Genomic DNA, 15,124 nt, shown 5'->3' on the forward strand with positions numbered 1-15,124 from the left:
CTATGATACACATCGGGTAACTAAGGGACCTTAGTTACCCTATGTGTATAATGGTTACCAGCGTTCACCGGCTCCGTCACGATCCCAGCATCGCAAGGGTATGTCTGGCGCTGCTGGGATCGTGACGGAGCCGGTGTATGCTGGTAACTATGATACACATCGGGTAACCAAGGGACCTTAGTTACCCGATGTGTATAATGGTTACCAGCGTTCACCGGCTCCGTCACGATCAGAGCAGCGCAAGGTTATGTCTGGCGATGCGTACGGAGGGCCGAGGCGAGCGGGCAATCCATGCGGAGGGCGGGGCCAGGCCGAGGCGAGTGACCAATCAGTGGGGGGGCGGAGGCGAGGCGAGCGGCCAATCCGTGCGGGGGGCGGGGCCATGGCGAGCACAGCGGCCAATCAGCTTTGTGTCACCGTAAGGACACAATTTTGGAGCAAGACAGACAGACAGACAGACAGAATAAGGCAATTATATATATAGATTGAGTGACATCCAGTAATAATCATTCAGTACAAAATAATATTGCTAGGTCTTTAAGGGAACCTGTCAAAACTATAACTACTGGAAATACTGGCATTATGGGAACCTCTCGGAACGATAACTACTGGAAAAAGTGGTAATAAGGGAACCTGTCAGAACGATAACTACTGGAAATAATCATATTAAGGGAACCTGTCAGAACAAAAACTACTGGACATAGTGGCATTAGGGGAACTTGTCAGAAAGAGAACTACTGGAAATAGAGGTTTTAGGGGAACCTGTCAGCAAGATAACTGCTGGAAATAGTAGTATGGCTGTATAGGTCCTAATACAAAAATAAATATGATACATGTTTTGATGTAATCCATTGTGTCAGTGATGGGAATCAGCATCCAAGTTTTGAAGCATGCTAGTATTTGAGGGGCATGTGACTAATTTCCATGTGCTTTGGTTTCGAAGCTTCATTTTTCAGGGCTGATACACTGGATTACAAAAAGGTATACATTTTTATTGTTGTAAGTCATCCTGACAGGTTTCCAAAAGGGACTCTGTCAGCACAGGACTGTTCAAACCAAGTAATGTCTGGGCCAATCATTTTAATATATAGGACCAAAAATAAATTTTCCAAAGAGAATAATCACATAAAAACAGATTATTGACTATTCCCATTGGAAAATTTCTGTCTGCGATGTCGCGAGCGATAGCACCCGCCCACATTGGTGGCACATCACGGGGTGATCGCTGTCATAGCGAACAATATCGCTACGACAGCTTCACACGCAATTACCTCTTCACCTACGTCGCTGTGGCCGCCGAACAATCTCTCCTTTAAGGGGGATGTTCGGCGTCACAGCGGCGTCACTAAGCGGCCGCCCAATAGAAGCGGAGGGGCGGAGATGAGCGGGCGGAACATCCCGCCCACCTCCTTCCTTCCTCATTGCCGGCGGCGGCAGGTATGGTGATGTTCCTCGTTCCTGCGGTGTCACACGTAGTGATGTGTGCTGCCTCAGGAACTACGAACAACCTGCGTCCTGCAACAGCAATGATAATTGGGATTAGAACGTGTCAACGATCAACGATTAGGTGAGTAATTTTGATCGTTAACGGTCGTTCGTGCGTTTCACACGCAACGACGTCGCTAACGAGGCTGGATGTGCGTCACGAATTCCGTGACCCCAACGACATCTCGTTAGCGATGTCGTTGCGTGTAAAGCCCGCTTTATAGGTTCCCTTTAAAGAGGACTGTTACTTGCCATGCATACAGTATTGTAATTTTTTGTTGTTGTGAAAATTCTATTGTTTTCCTGAATCTAGTGTACTTTATTTTTTGTTCATGTGCCTGTCCATTCCTCAGATATGGCTCTCTGTTCCTAATATGTAAATCTAGGTCTTTTTAGCTAAGTGGGAATGTTCTTCAAACTGACACCCACAGAGCAAAATTGAGATCCATGCCTCTTTAACTAACAAGAGTTAATTTACATATAAGATGAAAAAGGGAAGATGAGGGCATATCTCAGGACTGGAGAGACATGGGAATAAAAGAAAATCAAGGACAGGCTCAGGAGAACAGCGAAATTCCCACCAGGTAAAGAGAATGACATGTTTATGGCAAGTGACAGGTCCTGTATATAGGGAGTGTGTCAGGATGATATACAACAATAAAAAGTATTTTGTAGTTATCCAATGTACAAGCACTGAGCACTGGCAAGTAACCGCTCCTCTTTAAGACAGTAGCCTTTACTTTGTGGCTCTCCAGCCATTGACATTGGGTTACGTGACCCCAGATCTAAGTGAGAGGCATCGAACAAGCTGAAGTGTTTGATCACCAGCCAGCTACATTACAGAACAGCGGAGATCTGCTGCTTACACAAAACAGATGGAAAAATACCGTTAATAAACATAACTTTTTAATCAAATCAACATTGCCAGTTTTGTTTTAATTACTAATTGTTGTGAATGCTCAAAGCATCTGTTACCGCTATAGCCTAAGTGCTGTGGGGCTAATTCAGACAGAATTACTATTCGGAGGCTTCTAAACGCTGATAGTTCATTTTATATGTGAAACGCAGCACCGAGATGGAACCGGCACATTCAACTCTCCTGGGTGTGTTTAGATTTATAAAGAAAGATTTCACTTTCTGGCAGTGAACTGTTTCATTAGGAACATTGTCAGTGCTCTAAAATCAGGCGATTCGGCAAAGATAAATGTAAATACAGCACAAGGGGAAAAGTTCACTGATCAGGAGAAATGAAGAATTTCAAGTATATGCTCCTTCACAAGAATGTGCAAAGTTCTAAACTCCTTGAGTGTCAATAACCATTTACTGCCGCCTTAAAAGACATGGTGTAACCTGTACCCTTCCACTTTAGGGTTACAATCTTCATTTAATAGGGCAATGCTTTTGCAGCATTTCACAGGCTTTCTTTAAGGGCCATGAGCACTTTTGCAACTTTTTTTTACAGCCCCAGCACTTAAAATAAAAAAAGAAAGCTACTTTCCAAATATAAAATAAATAAATATCCTACCATTTGCTGTATACAGTTTCTCTGCAGACATACAGTATGTGCCTGTGACGCTCCAGTGCCGCCAGGTGGTCACAGAAAAACACACAACCCCACACAACACCATTCCACACCAGGTTCTATCAGCCACAAAATCCTAGCCACCCCCCTCAGGGTAGGAAGGACACACCAGTGGGCAGGACCAGGCGGATTGGGAGCGCCCACCTAGGTGTCTTCAGGATCCGGGGGAGAGAACCAGCCAGTTGAGTGGAGTTCTAGCCTGAGTTCAGTCAAGTTGGAGGTGGAAGTGAAGGATGCGCCTAGTGAAGAGTAGCCAGGGTAGTGGCCCTGGTCTACTGGCTAGGTGGCAAGCAGTGGACCGTGTCCAAAGGCAACGGGAGTCTGGCCACGGGAAATCCAGAGTGGACCGGGACAAAGTTGGAGCCCGCCGGTACCGACAGCAGAGATCCGGTCCAGAAACCATGCACAGGCGTGGTACCTGGACCCTAGTTAGAAGATGGTTGCAAGCCCCTTCTCTAATTAACCAGGCCGGGAGCAAGGTTCCAGACGTTGCTCCAGTGTGTTAGCCCAGACAGCAAAACGGCAGCCCACCGCGGGGGATAGGGTATCCGCAATAACCCTCTGAGATTCCAAGGGTCAGTTTTTGCGGGCACATCTCCCAACCAAAACCAAACCAGGAGTGGACTTCCCCATTCCATACGAGGTCGTCTAAAATAGAAGGAAAATACAAAGTGCAGGAGGAAGGAAGGGACATTGGTACACCAGCCGGGTGTGGGAACCATATAACACCCTGAAACGGCAGCCGGCCATGGACACCTTGGTTTACCAGCAGACTCGTGTGCATTTATTCATTTGTGAGTACACCAAGACCCTCCGGTCCGGCTCGATGCATCACCACCAACAGCCATCACCTCCCGTGTTCTGGACACTGAGCCCCAGGGCATCCACCCCTACCCACGGAGGGGTTAACATCCAGCTGCCATTACATCACCCTCGGGTGCTCCCCAACAGCAGCGGTGGTACTCCGCTTTACCACACACCGTGGGTGGCGTCACGAACTGTCTACAACAATCCCCTGTACATATTACAACCCCTTTATATTTGAGTGTCCGCACGACCCCCGGGTCCGGAGACCCCTCGAGCCACTGCAGATCCGGATCCGAGCAGCCCGGCTGCTGAAGTGGGGGCGGCACATGCCTCTATGGCTACTATGGTTGGACTGCACCCAATTACTGTGAGAATAATATGTCAGCAGGCTTTTACTATGTAATCTGAAGAAAGCATTATGTAGGGGTTAACGCACAAATTTCAGTGATGAGTCTCTTATCACAATGTGTGCTGTTTGCCTGTGTGCTGTTTGTTTTATCTTCTGGATATTATAATTTCAGGGCTAGGTCAAATAGTGCTCTAACAGTCCAGCTGTGATTAGCAGCTGTTTATAGACATTGTACATAGAGAATCTAGTGTGGGCTGGGGCAGCTTTCTGAGCTCTGCCATATTGCTAAATCTTAAAAACTCTGATTGTGTCATAACCGCTGCGCCCAGTAAACTCAGTGGCACATCATTGGATTGAAGGTCTCTTTCCCTACATCATGCTGCTGTCAGATGAGGAAGAAAAAACTTGCTAACAGATTCCTATTAATCGATTTGTCACAACAAAGGAAAAATGTGACGTAAAGAACTGATTGAGACAATTGTGTGTCTGTAAGGGAGCGGCCAACTTTCACAAACAATGTGCAAGCATCTCACTTAACACAAAAGCACCCTTGATTTCACACAAGGGATCTGGACAAAAAAGGAGCATAAAAGTAGCTGGTTCAGAGTCCACGAGGTGAGGCAATTACAGCAGGCAGAGACGGAGATCAGGCAGTCAAAGCGGCCATCTAAAAGGGCATGAAAGGGTTAGGCAAAGGAGCTGTCTGCCAGTAAATTAATCTAATATAAGGGCACCAGGGTAATATTAGAAACAATAAATGGCCCATTGGCCGCTGAAGCCGCCCTCTGATTGCTCCATTGACCTGCACTTCTGAGCGGACAGCTAGCAAGACTATTTGTAAGGGCGCTTTTCCATCTGCAATTTCCTGGTGCGAGTGCGATCCGATAAAAATTGGATTGCACTCGCACCAGTGTTAAACAATGAGACAGTTTCCTCTGTCCCGTTTTTTCTCCACACGAATCGGGCTCTCGGTGCAATCGCAGCATGCTGCGTTTGGCACCGAGTCTTGGCTCACGTGTGTGTAAAATCGCACTACACTCGCATGTTATGCAATTGCAGTGCGGCACACGCAGAGACAGACAGCGGAGGAGATGGGGAGACATCTTGTCCGCTCCGCTCCTGTGATGCGATCGCAAGATCGGATCACAGCCGCATGACCCTCGGCTGACAACGCAGCAGAGGGTCATTAGTATATCGCTTCCGATGCTCCTGCATCGGAAGCAGTACGCAAGTGGAAAAGAGCCCTTACACACATACTGTAGCTCGGTCAATCACAAGCCACCCAGCATCTGAGGAGGGGCTGCCCAAATTGCCACCAGCACCATTTCTAGGAATAGACAGTGAGGACCAAAGAAGGGGCTGGAAATACAATATGTTGTAGTAACTCACTGGTTTAATAAAGAAAGAGATGATTATATCGACCATGAACGGTAGTAAGTGTGAGCGCTATTCTAGAATCACAGAAAATCCAGAAGGATAAGTAACCGCCAGAATATTTTAGGCATAACCACCGATCATCGCATCATAACGGGTTCTGCAGTATTATATCAGCAAAGAGCAAACCTCTTATCCTGCTCATTTATATACTGTATGCAGGAATACAGACAATCTCATTTCATGAGCAAACTTTTTATCTAAAAAGTAATTCACATTACAGATATTTCCCCCCCTCCGCAAATTACAAGAACAACTCTTTTCTTAAAGGAGTTATTTAGGTGTAAAAAAATATGTATTTCCCTCTTCTCACCCACTCACCATCCAGTACAGAAGCTCCCATATTGCTCTTGGTCACTGTTTAGAATATCTGGCTACTGAAGCCAACAAAGTGGCCTTATCCGTCACATGCCATATTACTGGCCTCAATGATCAGCAAAAGGAGTTGATATAGATTATTTTATTTTATCACATCTACTGCAGTTCTGAAATGTTTTTCCAGGGCTGGATAACATGCAAATAAATGTACCATCAAGTATGACAGTGTGAACATTGCTTTCATGAAAGAACCTGTCAGGACAAAATAAACCTAGCACACTGTGACACCAAATAACTGAAATGTCACAAAATAAATGAAATGCTGCATCTTTTAATGATTTTTAATGATTTTTTTTGCAGCTTTGGTCAATAAGATGTTGTGTGTCCTCAATACGTAAGCCGCATATTTGTGACATTTTCGAGGATACATGTTGTCCAAAAGAAAAAAGAAAAAAGTAAAACGCATATATATATATATATATATATATATATATATATATATACAGTTAGGTCCAGAAATATTTGGACAGTGACACAAGTTTTGTTATTTTAGCTGTTTACAAAAACATGTTCAGAAATACAATTATATATATAATATGGGCTGAAAGTGCACACTCCCAGCTGCAATATGAGAGTTTTCACATCCAAATCGGAGAAAAGGTTTAGGAATCATAGCTCTGTAATGCATAGCCTCCTCTTTTTCAAGGGACCAAAAGTAATTGGACAAGGGACTCTAAGGGCTTCAATTAACTCTGAAGGTGCCTCCCTCGTTAACCTGTAATCAATGAAGTAGTTAAAAGGTCTGGGGTTGATTACAGGTGTGTGGTTTTGCATTTGGAAGCTGTTGCTGTGACCAGACAACATGCGGTCTAAGGAACTCTCAATTGAGGTGAAGCAGAACATCCTGAGGCTGAAAAAAAAGAAAAAATCCATCAGAGAGATAGCAGACATGCTTGGAGTAGCAAAATCAACAGTCGAATACATTCTCAGAAAAAAGGAATTGACTGGTGAGCTTGGGAACTCAAAAAGGCCTGGGCGTCCACGGATGACAACAGTGGTGGATGATCGCCGCATACTTTCTTTGGTGAAGAAGAACCCGTTCACAACATCAACTGAAGTCCAGAAAACTCTCAGTGAAGTAGGTGTATCTGTCTCTAAGTCAACAGTAAAGAGAAGACTCCATGAAAGTAAATACAAAGGGTTCACATCTAGATGCAAACCATTCATCAATTCCAAAAATAGACAGGCCAGAGTTAAATTTGCTGAAAAACACCTCATGAAGCCAGCTCAGTTCTGGAAAAGTATTCTATGGACAGATGAGACAAAGATCAACCTGTACCAGAATGATGGGAAGAAAAAAGTTTGGAGAAGAAAGGGAACGGCACATGATCCAAGGCACACCACATCCTCTGTAAAACATGGTGGAGGCAACGTGATGGCATGGGCATGCATGGCTTTCAATGGCACTGGGTCACTTGTGTTTATTGATGACATAACAGCAGACAAGAGTAGCCGGATGAATTCTGAAGTGTACCGGGATATACTTTCAGCCCATATTCAGCCAAATGCCGCAAAGTTGATCGGACGGCGCTTCATAGTACAGATGGACAATGACCCCAAGCATACAGCCAAAGCTACCCAGGAGTTCATGAGTGCAAAAAAGTGGAACATTCTGCAATGGCCAAGTCAATCACCAGATCTTAACCCAATTGAGCATGCATTTCACTTGCTCAAATCCAGACTTAAGACGGAAAGACCCACAAACAAGCAAGACCTGAAGGCTGTGGCTGTAAAGGCCTGGCAAAGCATTAAGAAGGAGGAAACCCAGCGTTTGGTGATGTCCATGGGTTCCAGACTTAAGGCAGTGATTGCCTCCAAAGGATTCGCAACAAAATATTGAAAATAAAAATATTTTGTTTGGGTTTGGTTTATTTGTCCAATTACTTTTGACCTCCTAAAATGTGGAGTGTTTGTAAAGAAATGTGTACAATTCCTACAATTTCTATCAGATATTTTTGTTCAAACCTTCAAATTAAACGTTACAATCTGCACTTGAATTCTGTTGTAGAGATTTCATTTCAAATCCAATGTGGTGGCATGCAGAGCCCAACTCGCGAAAATTGTGTCACTGTCCAAATATTTCTGGACCTAACTGTATATATATATATATTGTGAGACTGTGACCGGGGTTATCTATGATGGCCGGTATGTCTCGCCCCGGTTGTGCTCACTCCATGATAGAAAGTAAATCCACTATAGGGTTAATGCTGTTTCCCTACAGGCAGAAGGAAGGGTTAAATAGAATCAGGAACAAGGGCAGGTGTGCCGGGTGTGAGGGAGTGAAAAGAACTCCCTGAGTTTTCTGCTGGAGAGGCACATGTATTGTGTTATGGACTTTTGTTTGGACATTAAAACCGTGTGCTGTGAACCTTAATGCTTGGATCCCGTGTCTTCTGCTGCGCAGCCGACCGTGCTACCTCACATATGGTGGAGAATCGGCGGGCATGACAGCCGGTGAGGTGTAGCATCCATCCCTGGTGACCCGGTAGCACATGTCCTGGATTCGAGCGGCTATACTACAGCCCAAACCCAGCGACGCCATGGAAGACATACTAAGGCTGCAGCAACAGACTAATGCACAGCTACAAGAGGCTAATGCACAGCAACAACAGGCTAATGCACAGCAGCAACAGGCTAATGCACAGCAGCAACAGACCAATGCACACCTGCTCCGGGCGTTGGAACGTCAGCAGCAATCCTTGCAAGTGCAGGAAAAAAAACTCCAAGAACAGATGGATCAGGCCAATGCACGTCAGCAGCAAGCCTTGCAATTGCAGGAAAAAAGGCACCAACAACAGATGGTTCTCCTGGCCAAGTCGATCCGTGCCGGACCGGCAGCAACAACCCCGGGACCGGGTGACGACGGCAGCGTCCGGAAAGCGGTGAGACAAGCGTTGCAAAAGATGACCCCGGGGGATGATGTGGAAGCATTCCTGGCGGTGTTTGAGCGGGTGGCCGAGCAGGAAAAGCTGCCGACCCCGCAGTGGGCTGAGGTATTGTCGCCCTATCTGACGGGGGAACCCCAAAAAGCGTACCTGGACCTCTGTACCGAGGACGCCATTGACTATGTGACCCTGAAAGCCGAAATACTGGCTCGGTTGGGGGTGAATACCTATGTACGGGCTCAGCAGGTAAATCAGTGGTTCTTTGAGGAAGCCAAACCCGTACGCTCCCAGGCCTATGACTTGTTGCATCTTGTAAAAAAGTGGTTGCAGCCTGACACTCTGAGCCCGGCGCAAATGGTGTAAAGGGTAGTAGTGGATCGCTTTGTGCGCACTTTACCCGTCACCGTTCAACGGTGGGTCGGACAGGGTGACCCGAGTACCCTGGACCAATTAGTGTCCCTGGTAGAGCGGCATGTGGCTACGCAGGACTTGATACGGGACACTGAGACTTTGCGTACCGCCCGTCGGTCCGGCCCCTCCAAGCCTAGGGCCAAGGACCCACCGCTGACAACGGTGCAGGAGTCCCCTACCGTCCCGTCTGAGGCCGCGGCCGCCATTCCTGAGGTCCGGAAGGTTCTGTACCCTAAACGACAACCCGTCAAGGGGGTTTCCGTCCCCATTAGATGTTGGCGGTGCCAGCGGGTGGGACATATGGAAGCCCAGTGTCCACTCACCACGGAGCCCATGGATTGTGGGGTTACCCGGCGGGGTTCAATGTATGCTCAGGTGGTGTGTACCGCTGACCTGGTCTCCCCAGAGACGGAGCCCCACTTGTGCCAAATACAGGTGAATGGATGTCCGGTTACAGGATTGTTGGATTCCGGAAGCTTAGTGACCCTTGTGCGATCCACCTTGAGGGCTAAAGTAAAGGCCACAGGACGCACCGTGGGGGTGGTTTGCATACATGGGGACCGCCGCGACTATCCCACGGGGATTGTCACCATCACAGCACCTTGCGGTCAGGTGCAACATGAGGTGGGACTTCTTAACACTCTTCCTTATGACGTGATCCTAGGAAGGGATCTGCCCTATTTTTGGACTTTATGGAGGGGACCCCCTAAGTCCCCTCAGATATTGGTTGGTCCGGGACCTGAGCCCTACAATCCTGAATCCGGGACACCTGCCGTAGGGGTCACCATGATAGGGACAGAGTGTGAACCCGGTAGGTCGCCCCTAGAGGTATTGGCAGGAGAGGCTGAGACGGTCGAGCCCATCCCGGAGTTGGAGGCGTCCCCGGATACGTTTGGGACAGCCCAACTCCAGGACCCTACGTTAATACATGCCCGGAGTCGGGTGACAGTAGTTGACGGGGTGGCACAGCTGCCCGGTGCCCAGGTAAGGTACCCCCATTTCGCTCTTAAGCAGGATTTACTCTACCGGGTAGATGAAATACGGGGCGTGGGGGTAGAACAGTTGGTGGTGCCCCAGCCGCATCGCCGGCGGGTCCTCGACTTGGCTCATAAACACCTGATGAGTGGCCACCTAGGGGTCAAGAAAACGCAGGAGCGAATATTGCAAAGGTTCTATTGGCCCGGGGTCTTTGGGGAGGTAAAACGGTTCTGCGAAACCTGCCCGAAGTGTCAGCTTACCGCACCCCTGACCCATTTTCACAGTCCGTTGGTACCGTTACCCATTATAGAAGTCCCTTTTGAACGGATAGGGATGGATCTGGTGGGGCCCCTCGTAAAGTCCACTCGAGGGCACCAACACATCCTAGTGATCGTTGACTATGCCACCCGGTATCCCGAGGCGATACCTCTCAGACATACTGCAGCAAAGCTTATAGCTCGGGAGTTGTTTGCTGTGTTCTGCCGGGTGGGGTTGCCCAAGGAGATCCTTACGGATCAGGGGACCCCATTCATGTCTAAAGTGACCAAAGAGCTATGCCGGCTACTCCAGATCAAGCAGTTGCGTACGTCTGTGTATCATCCTCAAACGGACGGTTTAGTCGAGCGTTTCAATAAAACCCTGAAAACCATGCTAAGAAGGGTGATCTCAAAAGACGGGAAAGACTGGGATATGATGCTTCCCTATTTGATGTTTGCCATACGAGAGGTGCCACAGGCATCCACGGGGTTTTCGCCTTTTGAATTGTTATACGGGCGACATCCCCGGGGATTGTTGGACCTGGCAAAAGAAACATGGGAACAAGAGCCCACCCCCCATAAAAGTGTGATCGAACACATTTTAGGTATGCAGAACTGCATAAGCGCGGTCATGCCAATTGTGAAGGAGCATTTACAGGAGGCTACAATAGACAAGCCACCGTGCGGACCTTTAAACCCGGGGATCGGGTGTTGGTATTAATCCCCACGGCGGAGAGTAAATTCCTGGCTCAGTGGCAAGGCCCCTACGAGATAAAGGAAAGAGTCGGGGTGGTTAACTATAAAGTATTGCAGCCCGGTAGGCGGAAACCTGAACAAATATACCATGTCAACCTATTAAAACCTTGGCAGGAACGGGAAAGACTGATGGCTGTTTTTTCCCCACCTCCCTCCTCTTCGGGTCGTTCACATCCGGCTCCAGCGACCTCCGGAGAGGATGAACCGGAAGTAAGGATTGGAGAAGCCCTCACCAAGCAACAGAGGCGAGAGGCCAGACGGTTGGTTCAGCAGAACCCCGATGTCTTCTCCGAGCTGCCCGGTAGGACCAGTCTGATACGACACGATATTGTCACCGAGCCCCACCTGAAGGTACGCCTGAAGTCATACCGGGTACCGGAGGCTCGACGACAAGCCATATCGGAGGAAGTAAAGACAATGTTACGCCTGGGGGTCATCGAAAAATCCCGGAGTGAATGGGCTAGTCCGATTGTCCTAATATCAAAACCCGATGGCTCCTTAAGGTTCTGCAATGACTTTAGGAGATTGAACGAAATATCCAAGTTCGATCTCTACCCCATGCCCCGGGTGGATGAGCTGATTGATAGGCTGGGACAGGCGTGATATTTTACCACGCTCGACCTGACCAAGGGGTACTGGCAGGTGCCACTAACGGAGTCCGCCAAGGAGAAAACCGCTTTTGTTACGCCGGAGGGTCTCTTCCACTATGTTGTCTTGCCTTTTGGGTTACATGGCGCTCCGGCCACGTTCCAGAGGTTGATGGACTTAGTGCTGGAACCCCACCAGGCGTATGCATCAGCGTACCTGGATGACATCATTATTTACAGCTCCGATTGGCAGACCCACTTGGAACAGGTACAAGCGGTGGTGGACGCGCTTCGAACAGCCGGATTGACAGCCAATCCCAAGAAATGTGCATTGGGACTCACGGAAGCCCGCTACTTGGGCTACGTGATAGGCCAAGGAGTGATTAAGCCCCAAATTAACAAGGTTGAGGCGATCCAGAAGTGGCCTAGACCCCTGACCACGAAGCAGGTTAGGGCCTTCCTGGGTATCGTGGGGTACTACAGGAGGTTTGTAAAGGATTTTGCGGGACTATCAGCCCCCTTGACGGACCTTCTCAAAGGCAAGAAGTCCGTCATGGTGCGCTGGACTGCCGCAGGCCGAGGACTCCTTCCGGGCCCTGAAGGAGGTCCTGTGCGGACAGCCCGTTCTGGTCAACCCTGATTTCCGGAAGGAGTTCATTGTACAGACTGACGTCTCGGAGGTCGGCCTGGGGGCAGTGCTGTCTCAGGTGGTTCAGGGGGAGGAACACCCCGTCACCTTCTTGAGTAGGAAGCTCACTCCTCCCGAGCGGAATTATAGCGTAGTGGAGAAGGAGTGCCTGGCGATCAAGTGGGCCTTGGAGTCCCTAAACTATTACCTGCTGGGACGGCAGTTTCGCTTGGTGACGGATCACTCTCCACTGGTCTGGATGAGGTCCGCCAAGGAACGGAATGCCCGAGTTACCCGGTGGTTCCTTTCTCTGCAGAACTTCCGGTTTACGGTTGAACAACGGGCCGGTAGGTTGCAGGGCAACGCCGATGCCTTGTCCCGCGGCCCGTGTTTGATGGCTGGAGTTCAACCCCGCACGCTTGAACTGAGGGGGGGGGTATGTGAGACTGTGACCAGGGTTATCTATGACGGCCGGTATGTCTCGCCCCGGTTGTGCTCACTCCATGATAGAAAGTAAATCCACTATAGGGTTAATGCTGTTTCCCTACAGGCTGAAGGAAGGGTTAAATAGAATCAGGAACAAGGGCAGGTGTGCCGGGTGTGAGGGAGTGAACAGAACTCCCTGAGTTTTCTGCTGGAGAGGCACATCTATTGTGTTATGGACTTTTGTTTGGACATTAAAACCGTGTGCTGTGAACCTTAATGCCTGGATCCCGTGTCTTCTGCTGCGCAGCCGACCGTGCTACCTCACAATATATATATATATATATATATATATATATATATACATACAGTATATATCCTGTGTATAGTTGACACCAGACGTTTACATACACTATCTATAAAGACACATCCATGTTTTTCTCACTGTCTGACATGAAATCAGAATAAACCTTAGGGAAACGGGAAAGTTTTATTCTGATTTCATGTCAGATAGTGAGAAAAACCTACATATGTGTCTTTATAGATAGTGTATGTAAACTTCTGATGTCAACTGTATACAGTATATAACAAATCATCAACACCAAAAAACTTATTGTATACCAATGTTAGGGAAATACGAGCAGTGAGATATAAATCACCAGCAAAAGAATAGTCAATATCAAAATGAACTTTTATTAATTATAAAACATTAAAAATAGATAGGATGTCTCTAGAAAGTAAGCCCCTCAAACGGGTTGAAATTGTATCAAAGAATTATTATTCTTCCTGGAAGAAGCGCTACAAGTGCGAAACGTGCGTCGGAGAGGGTGTGGGATGCTTACTTGCATTTTTTATCCCCCGTAGGTATTCTCATTACCAGTGTTTGTTATTAGTTCTGATGAGCTATTGTATTTCCCTATAACACACTTGTGTTGTTATAATATATATATAGTTATTACTACATTTTTCTATTTTAATATATATATATATATATATATATATATATATATATATATATATATATACATACCATTATTACGCAGTATACGGGGTTACAACTATGTAGATGTTTGGTGTTCAAATATAATAATAATTCTTTGATACAATTTCAACCCGTTTGAGGGGCTTACTTTCGAGAGGCATCCTGTCTATTTTTAATGTTTTATAATTAATAAAAATTAATTTTGATATTGACTATTTTTTTGCTGGTGATTCAGTATATAACAAAAACAACTACACCCCTCACATTTTTGATAAATGCTTTACTTTCCACAGGACAACATTGAAGATCTGCCCCTTTGATACAATATAAAGGAGACAATGTACAACTTGTTTAACAGTGTACATTTGGTGTGGCATCTAAATAACTCAACACATGGCTATTAATGTATAAATCAGCCATTAATGGCTGTGTGTTGATGGTCTCCAAATTTACACTATACAAGCTGTTCACTGACTACTTTACATTGCATTAAAGTGTTATATCTTCAGTGTCGTCCAATAAATAGATACAGTAAAATATTAAAATATTTAGAAAAATATGATGGGTGTACTCACTTTTGGATAAAAAGTATATATATATATATATATATATATATATATATATATACTGTATATTGCCCATTTTATATATATATATATATATATATATATATATATATATATATATATAATGTGCAAGCTTGTGCTGCTTATGTAATATCCTTTATGTATGAAGCCATTTAGTATACTGTGCTGTTTTGTGGGCAATCATTCACCTGGTAACTAAATTGTGAGGAAAGGTTAAACTTGCCCCCCCTAGCCAAACACAGCCATTCTGGGTTTTTTAGAAATGTCATTAACCCACTGCATACTGTGCTGCTTTATTCATGGATTTGTATAAACTGCCATTACTACAAAACTGGTGCTTAGCAGTCACCACTATAGTGCAATTTATTCCATTTAACTGGAAGCAAAATGGACTGGGATTGGCACTTCCTTTGTGATAAAATGCACGTTAGATGAGATGCAGTGATGGTAGATATTATGCAGTTCCATAAGGATTTCAGCTAGAAGTGACTATTCAAAGCCTCATTCATCACTAGGAGACTAATAGGAACATAGTCAGAGATACAGCAAATATTGCGTAGCGGTGACAGCACATCCCATATGGGCACCCTTTTGC

General features: G+C 46.4%; 1 protein-coding gene across 2 annotated transcripts in view; it reads right to left on the minus strand.

The window, feature by feature from the left end:
* TMEM132B (transmembrane protein 132B) overlaps positions 1-15,124 on the minus strand; it is an 853,124-nt gene that overhangs the window by 793,396 nt on the left and 44,604 nt on the right. The window lies entirely within an intron of this gene.

The sequence above is a fragment of the Anomaloglossus baeobatrachus genome, chromosome 1 (assembly GCF_048569485.1).
Source record: "Anomaloglossus baeobatrachus isolate aAnoBae1 chromosome 1, aAnoBae1.hap1, whole genome shotgun sequence".
In the NCBI taxonomy this organism is placed as follows: domain Eukaryota; kingdom Metazoa; phylum Chordata; class Amphibia; order Anura; family Aromobatidae; genus Anomaloglossus; species Anomaloglossus baeobatrachus.